This window comes from Triticum dicoccoides, chromosome 7A, assembly GCF_002162155.2.
Source record: "Triticum dicoccoides isolate Atlit2015 ecotype Zavitan chromosome 7A, WEW_v2.0, whole genome shotgun sequence".
Classification (NCBI taxonomy): Eukaryota; Viridiplantae; Streptophyta; class Magnoliopsida; order Poales; family Poaceae; genus Triticum; species Triticum dicoccoides.
In genome coordinates, this window is record NC_041392.1 from 190,720,590 (window position 1) to 190,730,235 (window position 9,646).

A 9,646-nucleotide genomic window follows, 5' to 3' on the forward strand; every position below is an offset into this window, starting at 1 on the left:
TGGTAGCCTCGGACATCGCTCCGTGGGACCAACACTCAGAGGAGGACTGGCCTAGGGGGGTTAAAATAAGATGACCCTTGAGTCTGCAGAACCCAAGGGAAAGAAAAGGGGCTAGGTGGCGAATGGTAAAACCAATGTTGGACATTGCTGGAAAAGCTTTAATCAAGGCGAAATATCAAGGGGTTCCCATTATAACCCAACCGCGTGAGGAACGCAAAAATCCGGGAACATAACACCGATATGACGGAAACTAGGGCGGCAAAAGTGGAACAAAACACTAGGCGAGAGGCCGAGCCTTCCACCCTTTACCAAGTATATAGGTGCATTAAGATAACATAGCAATATAATGATATCCCAATAAGTAAATAAAAAGGTGTTCCAACTAGGAACGGCCTCCAATCTTCACCTGCAACTAGCAACGCTATAAGAGGGGCTGAGCAAAGCGGTAACATAGCCAATCAACGGTTTGCTAGGACATGGTGGGTTAGAGGTTTGACATGGCAATTGGGAGGCTGACAAGCAAATGGTAGGCATCGTAGCATTGGCATAGCAAGAGCGAGCAAACTGGCATAGCAAAGATAGTAGTGATTTCGAGGGTATGATCATCTTCCCTGCAAAGCTGTCAGAGTTGACTGGATCCTCAAGAGCAAACTCAACGGGCTCCTCACTAGCAAACTCGTCTCCCGGCTCTACCCAAATAAGACAAACAAGCAACAAGGATACAATCAACCACGTGCAAACTCAAACAACACAATGCAAAGATGACATGCTATGTGGGATGCGATGCGGGGTGCAAAATGCAAGATATGACAGGAAATGCATGAACCTGGCCTCAACTTGGAATTCCAAGGGTGCCACTGGAAAGATGAGATGAAATCGCTTGAAAACGATATAAAGAACTCCGGAATCGGAGTTACGGTTTGGAAATGGCAAGCGATTCGAAATTGACACCGGTCTGTGATTTACAGCAAGTAGGCATCTAAATGCAATGAAATGAACATGCTACAGCACCCAAACATGACAACAAAATGCATGGCAGGGATGCACACAAGATGCTTAACAAAAGTCTAGCACTGAGCTACGGCCAAATTATCCATTAGGAGGTTCAAACAAGCATGTCAAAAACGCAAATGCAAAACAGATTTCAGACTTAGTGAAATTAACACTTGTCTGGAATTTCAGATCACGAAGCCCTCTTCGGAGCAGCAAAACAACATGATACATGACCTGATTATGACAATCAAGAACATGGCATGGAGCTACTCAACAATCTTAACAAAAGACCCAAAGTGACCTGGGGCCAAAAGGGTTCACAAAATATACTAACGGGCATACGAACATAGCTAAAACACAATCAGTTTTCAGACTTGGTGAAAACTGAGACATGCTGAAATATAACTCACGAAGGCACGTAAACAAGCTCGATGCACTCACTATGGTGCAAGTCATGGCAAGGCAAGCATATATCCATTTAGAAGGCACAAAATGCTAGCTAGACATGGCAAGAACAATGGCATAGCATGCACGGATCAACTACAATAACATCGGCAAAATTGCAAACGAGTTGACGATCTGCCCAGATTCACAACGAAGCAAAAGTAGAGCTCGATTGACTCAAGCTATGGTGCTCCATAATTGCAAACAAAGACATGGATGGATAGAGCGCTACAAGATTAAAAAACTCCCTTACTGATCATCCTCAAAAGTGGCACGGATCACTAGGAAACAAGCTGAACACATGGCATCATGAACTAAATAATCCCAGACTTGGTGAAAACTACTAAGTCCCTGAAAACAGATTTCCCGGGGTGCCTCACTTTGCAAGCTTGCACAAGTCACCACACACATCCTAAAAATGCATGGGTTGCACCTCTGGAAAGATAACAAGATGCTTAACAAAACATATGAAGGACTCACACGCATATCATGCACACATTAATCATGGCAAAAATGACAAAAGTCTAAGATGAACTAGCAGATCTGACAATTAACTCATGAAACCTCCTTCTAACAGCATTTCGGGCATCAATATGCACTCAAATGAAAATAACGCAATGGAATGAAATGATGTACTCGTCGAGGCGAACATTTTGATATACTGTATGCATGAATCGGAGCTACGGATGCAAAGTTATGAGGCCTCGAACAGGGCAACATGGATCTGCAATCTCCGGGACTTAGTGGAATTTTACCTCCGAAAAAGTCAACACGGGATGAGGTGGTGCGGGACGACGAGATCCGGGACGAGGGGGACGTTTGGATCGCGGGATTGGTGGATCTGATCCAATCTTCGGGATCTCGCCGGAGTAAGCCGGAGAAGACGACGGAGAAGTGGCCGGCGGGGGCGCGCTCGTCGAGGAGCTCGCCGGAGAGGAAATCTCGCCGGCCGGAGGAGCTCGCCGGACGGCGATGTCGGTGGCCGGGTGGAGAGGCGACCGTGGCGAGGAGGCGCAGTGGAGGACGACGGGGTGGCTCGCCGGGGCTGGTGGGCAACTCCGGCGGCGACCGGAGCCTGCGGCGGCGCGGGGCGCCCGAGGCGGCACGGGGCGGCCGAGGCGGCAAGGCCAACCAGGCGCGGGGCGACGGCGCGCGCTTGCGGCAGCCGTGCGGTGGCGGAGCGGATCGGGGCCCGGGCGGGCCTGCCCTGGGCTCCACGGGCCGGCGGCGGGCGTGAGAGGAGAGAGAGAGGAGGCGCGCTGAGGTGGCGGCGTCCGACTGGGCCGGAGGGGTGGCGTGGCTGAGGTGGCGGCCCCTGATTCGTTGGGGTGATGTGGCGGCGGCGGTGGACGCGTCCGGCCGGGTCGGACAATGTCCAGCCGGCGCGAGGGGATTTTTTAGGGTTTCGGGGAGAGGGAGAGATCCGAAAAACGGGGGGTCTATTTATAGGCATAGGGGGAGCTAGGAGAGTTCAAATGAGGTGCGGTTTTCGGCCACGCGATCGTGATCGAACGCTCTAGAAGATGGGACAGAGTTTGGTGGGTTTTGGGCCAAAATGGAGGGGTGTTGGGCTGCAACAAACACGAGGCCTTTTCGGTCCCTCGGTTAACCGTTGGAGTACCAAACGAAGTCCAAATGGTACGAAACTTGACAGGCGGTCTACCGGTAGTAACCCAAGGCCGCTTGGCAAGTCTCGGTCCAATTCGGAAATGTTTAATCCCCACACATGAAAGAAAGCTAGAAATGAGCACCGGAGGAGAACGAAGCGTCAGAATGCAAAACGGACAACAGGGAAAATGCTCGAATGAATGAGACGAACATGTATGCAAATGCAATGCACATGATGACATGATATGAGATGCATGACAACGACAACAACACACGGAGATGAAACCCAAACCCGAGGAAATAAATATAACTTAACACCAGAAACGGCAAGAGTTGGAGTACAAATAGGGAAAGTTACATCCGAGGTGTTACAACACTCCACCACTACAAAAGGATCTCGTCCCGAGATCTAGGACTGAAAGAACGCCGGGTACTCAGAACGGAGGTGATCCTCGCGTTCCCAGGTAGCTTCACGGTCGGAATGGTGTGACCACTTGACTTTGGAAATTTTGATTGACTTGTTGCGAGTCTTGCGTTTCGTCTCTTCAAGAATATCAACTGGGTGCTCACGATAAGAGAGATTTTCTTGGAGCTCAATGTCCTCGAAGTTGACTGTGCGGTCAGGAGTTTTGAAGCACTTTCGAAGCTGAGAGACATGGAACACGTCATGAACATTTGCAAAGTTTGAAGGAAGCTCGAGTTGATAGGCGAGGTCGCCTCTCTTGCTGACAATCTTGAAAGGTCCCACATATCTAGGGGCAAGCTTCCCTTTGATACCGAAGCGACGAGTACCTTTCATAGGAGAGACACGGAGGTAAACATGATCTCCGATCTCGAAAGCCAAATCACGGTGCTTACTATCATAGTAGCTCTTCTGGCGGGATTGGGCTGCTTTGAGGTTATCACGAATGACTTTGCACATTTCTTCTGCTTCTGTGATTAAGTCATTACCCAGCAGCTGACGTTCACCGGTTTCAGACCAGTTGAGAGGGGTACGGCACTTCCTGCCATACAGAATTTCAAATGGGGCCTTGCCCGAACTTGCTTGAAAACTATTGTTATAGGAGAATTCAGCATAAGGAAGACAATCCTCCCACTTCATGCCGAAGGAGATCACACAAGCCCTGAGCATATCTTCAAGAATCTGGTTGACACGCTTGACTTTACCGCTTGTTTGAGGATGGAAAGCAGTGCTGAAGCGGATGTTCGTGCCCATGGCCTTCTGGAAAGAATCCCAAAACTTCGAGGTAAAGATGCTACCACGGTCTAAAGAGATCACTTGAGGAATACCGTGCAGAGAGGCAATGCGAGAGGTATAGAGTTCTGTCAATTGAGCTGCAGTGATCGACTCTTTGATAGGCAAAAAGTGAGCCACTTTGGTGAGCTTGTCGATGACAACAAATATAGCATCATTGCCACGCTTGGACTTCGGAAACCCAGTCACGTAGTCCATCTCAATGTGGTCAAACTTCCATTCTGGAATGGCAAGAGGTTGGAGGAGACCTGCTGGCCTTTGGTGTTCTGCCTTCACTCTTCTGCAGACATCACACTCATTCATGAATTGAGCGATCTCGCACTTCATTCGAGTCCACCAATAAGCTTGCTTGAGGTCCTGATACATCTTCGTGCTTCCAGGGTGGATGGAGAGGAGAGAATTGTGAGCCTCGTTCATGATCACTTTACGAAGTTCACCTTTGGGCACAACAATACGATCCTCGAAGAAGAGAGTGTCCTTGTCATCAAGGCGGTAGCACTTGTACTTGGACTGACTCTTGGCAATCCCAATCTTCACCTTTTTCACCATAGCATCAAGAAGCTGGGCTTGGCGAATCTGGTCTTCTAAGGTAGGAGAGACTTGAAGGTTGGCGAGGAAACCTTGAGGAACAACTTATAGATTAAGTTTGCGGAAAGCTTCACAAAGCTCGGGTTGATAAGGCTTGATAATCATACTGTTGCAGTAAGCCTTCCTGCTCAATGCGTCAGCAATCACATTAGCCTTGCCCGGAGTATACTCGATACTCGGATTGTACTCTTGAATCATTTCGACCCATCGAGTTTTCCTGAGGTTGAGATTAGGTTGAGTGAAGATGTACTTGAGACTCTTGTGATCAGTGAAAATGTCCACTTTTCTTCCCAATAGAAGATGTCTCGAAGTCAAAAGAGCATGCACAACTGCCGCCAACTCGAGATCATGAGTGGGGTAGTTCTTCTCATTAGGCTTCAACTGGCGAGATGTATAAGCAACCACTTTCTTCTCTTGCATCAAAACTGCGCCAAGACCTTGGAGAGAGGCATCACAAAAGACCTCGTACGGCTTGGATTCATCAGGCGGAGTCAGAACTGGAGCAGTGATCAACTTCTCTTTCAAAGTGTTGAAAGCAATATCCCACTCCGGAGACCAAACGTACTTGACGTGCTTCTGAAGAAGATTAGAGAGAGGCTTCGCGATCTTGGAAAAGTTTTCAACGAATCTTCGGCAATAGCTTGCGAGACCGAGAAAACTGCGGAGTTGCTTCATGTTCTGAGGAGGTTCCCAATTCACAATTGCAGACACCTTCTCAGGATTCACGAAAATGCCCTTGGTAGAGATGATATGACCAAGATAAAGAACCTCATCAAGCCAAAATTCACACTTGGAGAACTTGGCATAGAACTGATGTTCCCTGAGCTTATCAAGCACCAAACGCAAGTGCTTGTCATGATCTTCCTTGTTCTTCGAGAAAACCAGAATGTCGTCGAGATAGACCAAAACAAAGTCATTTGTGTAGGCGTTGAAGATGAAGTTCATCATGCGAGAGAACGTCGGAGGAGCGTTGGCGAGGACAAAAGACATGACAGTGTATTCATATGAACCAAAGCTTGTTCTGAATGTTGTCTTAGGAATATCTTCTTCACGAATGCGAATCTGGTGATAACCCATACGGAGATCAAGCTTGGAGAATACTTGGGCACCTTTGAGTTGTTCGAACAGCTCATTGATGTTGGGAAGTGGGTATTTGTTCTTGATGGTCTTCTTATTCACTGGACGGTAATCAACACAAAGTCGGTCCGTTCCATCCTTCTTCTTCCCAAAAAGAACACCACAACCCCACGGAGAAGAACTAGGCCGGATGAGACCCATTCTTTCTTGCTCATCGAGTTGCTTCTTCAGCTCCTTCAACTCTTCAGGTCCGAGCTTTTAAGGACGTTTGCACACAGGTTCCGTGCCAGGCTCAAGCTCAATAACGAATTCAACTGGCCGGTGCGGAGGCATTCGTGGGAGCTCTTCTAGAAAGACGTCTTGATATTCGCAGACGACTGGAATTTGAGAGATGGCACCGAATTCACCCTTCTCATTGAGAGAAAACAGACGGATAGTATCCTCACGAGCGGCAAAGACAATTACATCCTCAGACGAATGAGTCAATTGAATCTGCCTGGCTGCACAATCAAGCTGAGCCTTGTGCTTAGAAAGCCAATCCATCCCGAGAATAAGATCAATATCTGAGTTACCAAGAACCACCGGAGAAGAGAGAAACTTGTAATCGCCCAATGTGATAGAAACATCTGGGGCAATAGCGCTTGCATTCATAAATTTACCCGGACAAACAACAGATAACTGTCTAGGCAAATCTTGCAAAAGCAACTCATGCTTAGAAACAAATGGCCTCGAGATGAAACAATGTGATGCACCCGTGTCAAAAAGAACTTTAGCAGGAATATCATTAATAGGAAGGTTACCCATGATCACATCTGACGAGTCTTCTGCTGAGCTGCATTCATCAAATTGACCTTGGCGGACTTGGGGTTATGCTTGACCACAGCTGTACTTGCCGATCTCATAGGAGGAGGAGGAGGAAGACGCCTCTGGTTGAAACACTTGTTGGCATAGTGACCCTTCTGTTGGCACTTGTTGCACGTGACCTATGAAAGCGGACGGTGATACGGAGCACTCGATCTTGGAGCTTGAGACGAAGTCTTGTTCTGAAAGCCAGGGTTGGGTGGGTGGGAAGAACCACTGCCACCTTTGCTCTTCTGCTGATACGGCTGACGGAACGGAGGAGGAGGAAGCCAAAACTTCTGCTGCTTGGCCACTTGAGTAGAGGAAGAAGGAGTAACATCTCTGACTCGCTTCTTGGAAGCATCACACCTCAACTGAGCAGCCTCTTGCTTCAGTGCCATGTTGTAGAACTCATCGTATCTCAAGGGCTCGAAGAGAACAAGAGCGAGCTGAATATCTTCTCTAAGACCACCCCTGAACTGATATATCATGCTCTTCTTATCAGGCACGTCCTGCTTGGCAAAGCGGGCGAGCTTCTGGAACAATTTGTTGTAGTCATAGACAGACAAAGAGCCTTGCTTCAGATTGCGGAATTCCTCACGCTTGCTTTCAACCACGCTCTGCGGAATATGATGAGCTTGGAAATCTCGACGGAAATCATCCCAAGTGATAACACGTCCACCTCTGGAGTCCTTTTACTGCTGTAACCATTCTGCAGCTTGATCTTTGAGTTGGAAGGAAGCGAACTTGACAAAGTCCTCAGGCCTGACGTTACTGCAATCGAAATGCTTACACAGATCCACAAGCCAATCGTCAGCATCGGTTGCCTCGACACAATTGCTGAAAGTCTTTGGCCCATTAGCAAGGAACTGGTTGAGTGTAGCAAAGTGACTCTGATTGCTGCCTTGATTCCCTTGACTGCCTTGATTGCGCTCTTGAAGAATTTGCATGATCAGCTGTGTGTTTGCATTGGTTGCGGCCATCACAGCTTGCCATGCCTCTCGAGGAGGTGGAGGTGGTGGCGGATCAGGATTCGGAGTCGTGCGCGTTGGAGGAGCCATCCTGAAGAGGTTGGCTACCATTAGCACATTGACAGATAAATATTGAAGCTGAATCCAACAGAATGAAAATTGCAACATATAGTCTTCACATCCGAACAAAATGAACGAATGCATTCCTCTTCAAACGGTCACATATCCATAAATTGAGAAGCCACGTAGAATTAAGGTAGAGAAATAAATCAACAAGGTATGGATCAAGAATGAATAATCAGTAAGAAATCCCAATTTCAAACCAATATCCGTGGAAGAAGAACTAGAGCTACTAGAATTCCCACCTATGAAACTCCCGAACCTTTCCAGTTATGCAATCAGGTGTTGGGGATACAGGGGAAGCATAATATCTCACCCAAACTAGCAAATCCTACATCCAGCTGTATCCATCCTTCAACACCTAACCAAGAAAACTTCGCAAACCATCTACCTCAACCTTCGAAAAGCATCCATTATACAAGTTATGGCGATACTCCCGAACTCCCGCCCCAGTACTGGGTGGCGTCGAGGTTATCTCACCAACGAACTGCATAAAAGAGATTTTCGATGTCGGCGAACATATCTCAAGTATTCCAGAATTGCAACGATAAAATTATGATGACAACACCTCAGAGCTCAACTCCCCGGGACACTTCCACTAAACCCCTGACAGGAGGCACCAAGACAATGTTCTCATCATAAGCCATCGGAACGATTCCAAGATACTCGCGTGATCCTAAAAAAAATTTAGTGAAATTTGAGAAGAGAAGAGTCAAAACTCTATGTCAGGATGCCTTACCAGAGCGATGAGGAGACTGTGAAGTAAAAAGAATTCCTAAACTCTCCGATATATAATTCCTAATGATCAAAACATTTTTCTAGACACAACTCGGCCGCTAAAAACGATCAAGCAATGGGGCTCCTAAGGTCGGGGAAGGCTCTGATACCAACTTGTAACGCCCCCGATGCGACTATAGCTCCCACGTGTCGAGGCACGACTTAGAGACATAATCACATTGAAGGCATATGTCGCAAGTTAGGCAATCTTCACAACATCCCATGTAATATGAATAATAAAGGGGAGAACATAGTTGGCTTACACTCGCCACGTCAATCAAGAACATAAATAACATTTCATCATCCAAAACACTCATGGCCCGACTACGGCGCCAAAATAGAAGAGAACCCAACATGCGACATGGTCCCAATCACCCCCAACTGGGCACCACTACTGATCGTCAGGAAAAGAGACATAGTAGCACTGAGATTCCTCATCGAACTCCCACTTGAGCTCGTACTCGTCACCTAGAGTGGAATCACCTGGACCTGCATCTGGAGTTATAGTATCTGTGAGCCACAGGGACTCAGCAATCTCGCACCCTCGCGATCAAGACTATTTAAGCTTATAGGAAGGGTAAGGCAAATGTATATGTGGAGCTGCAGCAAGCGACTAGCATATATGGTGGCTATCTTATTCGCAAAAGAGAGCGAGAAGAGGAGGCAAAGCACGAGCGAGAAACTAGAGAGCAACCTGCGCAAACATTACTCCAACACTGTGTCCACTTCCCGGAGTCCGCCGAGAAGAGGCCATCACGGTAACACACTCAGTTGATTCATTTTAATTAAGTTTAAGTTTAAGTTATCTACAACCAGACATTAACAAATTCCCATCTGCCCATAACCGCGGGCACGGCTTTCGAAAGTTCAATACCTGCAGGGGAGTCCCAACTTAGCCCATGACAAGCTCTCACGGTCAACGAAGGAATAGACCTCCTCCCAAGATGTTCCGATCAGACTCGGTATCTTGGTA